Source organism: Triticum dicoccoides, chromosome 2A, assembly GCF_002162155.2.
Source record: "Triticum dicoccoides isolate Atlit2015 ecotype Zavitan chromosome 2A, WEW_v2.0, whole genome shotgun sequence".
Lineage (NCBI taxonomy): Eukaryota > Viridiplantae > Streptophyta > Magnoliopsida > Poales > Poaceae > Triticum > Triticum dicoccoides.
Window position 1 is genome coordinate 748,293,234 of NC_041382.1, and position 3,244 is coordinate 748,296,477.

The window sequence follows — 3,244 nt, forward strand, 5'->3', positions numbered from 1 at the left end:
GGAGGCACCTCAGGCCACTTAATGTACATTTCACAAAAGCCCCCCTGATACTCGGTTGATATAAAAACTTGAGTTTTGCAATAACCACCTCAACTTCCTCATATTTAAACGTTTTGTCCTTGGTAATATGACTATTCTTCAAAGCTGACAGCGCTGATGTCTGCTCTTTTGCAGTACAATCTTAGGTCTTTGTAAAATAAGTTTATTTTCAGATATGCACAATGGTGACTACCCTCTCCTCTTAGTTGGATATAAAATCTTTGCAAATATTTGCTGCATGAGATCCATGCACATTGAAGGCTTAATTTTTCAAGAGAGTTGAACATGTTTGTCACAAAAAACCCAACATATATCAAAAAAACTGAGCGCATAAGAAAATTAAACCATCCCATATCAAGCAGAACTACATGAACCGTACATGTCAACCTGAGTGGATGAGAAAATAAGGGACTGAGGTGCACGCTCAACAGAGTACATCAGAACTCAACACAAAAGGCATACATATATCTTCTTTAGTACATTCCCAGGTAGACAGCGTGTTAAGGACTGATGGTACATTATATCTCAACAAGCATTTGAGTACTCGAGTACATGGGAACACAACACAAGAGGCATACATAGATCATTTTTAGTACATTTCCAGGAAAACGAAGTATTAAGGATTGATGTATGCTAGATAAGATCTATGATCTTGCCTTCATATTTTAGTGCCTCTTGCTAATCGAGCTTCATCTGCTGGAATAGACGACCACCTCCATGGATTCTATATAGACCTTTTTTTGAAGGCGACTCTGTATAAACTTCATCAATTCAATCCACCTAGTTAAGCATACCAATTAAATAAGTTTGTTAGAAACATATATCAAACATCATATATTGAGAAGAGAGGAAGTCCTTATGTCCAGCTTCATACGCCATTTGCCACAACTGAACTAAGAAAGAGATGAACACAAACTTTTTTACTGAAAAGAGCTCTTCCACTGAAGCACATTATCGACGACCCTTTGTTGTCCGGGACGTACACCGAATCCGACATTGTGAGCATATGTCCTGTAAAATTCTAGTACCGAGCCAATGTCATCAAATATCATCCCTACTTTGGGCTTCAGTTCCTCGTCACACTGGGGTTTGTACAAAGAACCCTGGAACATCAATTGCAAGGTTAGTACCAGTGACCTTGCATGAAAAATGTGATATCATATTTACTTGTAAAGACTACATGCTTTTCACTTATGAGATCTCATTTTCTATCATAACAAATAATATATTTCGAAACAGGCAAAATTCAGCTACTATTGGCCTTATTCAACGCCATTTAACGAGTATTACAAGTTGTGTCCAGTGTGCGTACCTCTTGAGAGAAGGAATTAATCTATGTCAAAATCCAAATAGATAGTCAACTCCCAGAAATCAATGAAGTGCCACATATTTGCAAGTGTGTAATACATTCCAGTCTTGTTCCAGCAAGCACTTCACGTTCAGATACTTTAATAGGCAGTATGTGTGATTAGTTTGTTCTCATGTATAGTAAAAGCTAAGTTGACAGAATTTCTGTTTCTTGTTATGGAAAATGAACATTGAATAAAGGTCTCTCCCAACTAACTGAAATTGGCTCAGAAAAGTGGAAGTACATGCTAAACTAAGATTTGTACTATAATTGACAACTTGACATGTATCACAGGTGATTTTTAGCTCGAATGAAAAGTTGTAAGCATATATGCTGGCAATATAGCTATTCTGTTGCATGAATAGATTTTCTGTCCTGGGCCATTTCCTTTAGCTCTCTCTATGTATAACATAGTGTGCCGCTAGCAGGTTAGCTACTGTAGTGTTCAGGCATATCTAGCTGAATATAGCCTTTGCTCAAAAACAGTTTTAAGCTTCCAAGCTACTGCTACTCACAATCAAATTATATCATCTACACTATATGTCCATATGTTTAAATTTTGAAATGCAGCCATTCATATCATTTCCAAAGATCCATAATTTCTAAATCTCCTCCTAGAGGATACCTTGATGAAAACAAACAAAATTATACAGTGTTCAACAGCAATCCAACATATGCTCCCAGCACAAATTTAAAGTGAGAGTGCTTTTTTGACTGGAAGAACTCAAGTAAATAACTATGAATGGAAATATTATGCACATGATATGGACAGTCGTAGTCACATCTGAACGAAGGAGTACTTCCTAAGTAAAATGACCTAGAAATCTGAAATTGGTAGCAGCTTCAGCAGATAGCATACCTTAAGACCCGAGTTTTCTTCTCTGGCGTCGGTGGGTGGCCGAGCTAGCCGCACATGAGTAGGGGGCAACTATGGAGAATGGCGGATTGGGGTAGGAAAAAGTACGGGGCGAGGTCGACCTCTGAATGCCGGAGCAGAGTACCCTCAAGTGCGGATTGGAACAGGGCGAGACCCGCCGGGGCAGCACCGACCGCGTCGAGACGACCAAGAGCTGGAACGGCACCTCCACTGGCCGTACTCACCCAGCTAGGCACCGGATCTGGACCTCCGCCACGGTCGGCGGACGATAAGCGAGCGGATTGGTCCCAGAGGCGGCTGGCGGTCAAGCTAGATTTGGGAATTTGGGGTTGTGCTGCTGCTATCGTAAGAAGGAAGAAGGAGATTATGAAAGCAAAATTAGTACAAGTGGGGGGCTTTTGTGCAAAGAATCTAGCACGTGTGCTCTCAGTTCCCTCCACTACAATCTGGACCACCCATCGTGGAATTGATGGCTCGGATTGTTTTTTTCTATTTTTCTACCCTTGGTTGTTTTTCTATACTAGTCGCTCCCGCCTATTGTGGCCTTGACTCATGATTGGGCATGTGATATATTTTCTTCCATTGCAACGCACATGCCCTTTTGCTAGTAAAAATCTAAATAACAACTAGCATGCACAACATGAGAACAACATGATAGTCAAAAATGTTGGAAGCCGAGAAGAAAATCATTCGCCTAGAGATAGCAATTCTAAAAGGAATAACAAGGCAAGGGGCGTCTCCTTCTAGCAGAGAACTAATTCCTGTTAGGCATTAAGAGTCCGCGGAATAAATGCTAAGTGGTTCCATGGTCTCGACGTAGGGAAATGTCTGGTACCAGTCGCCCTTTATCTTGGCGAGCCGCGTCCCCTGAGCCCTGTGGCTGACCCGCACCGGCACCGCCTTGTTTGATGACCACATGTCTTTCTGTCTATAGTGCTCGCATATCCATCCCTTCTTCCTTGTCAAGATGTATTCGCCAC

At 41.3% G+C, this 3,244-nt stretch overlaps 1 long non-coding RNA gene across 1 annotated transcript; it reads right to left on the reverse strand.

Moving 5' to 3' along the window:
- Positions 1 to 476: 476 nt before the first annotated feature.
- Positions 477 to 2,609, reverse strand: LOC119356893. Its single transcript, XR_005172076.1, has 2 exons — positions 2,247 to 2,609; positions 477 to 1,142 (listed from the first exon to the last, which is right to left on the reverse strand). It is a non-coding gene; the product is annotated as an uncharacterized LOC119356893 (long non-coding RNA).
- Positions 2,610 to 3,244: the final 635 nt, after the last annotated feature.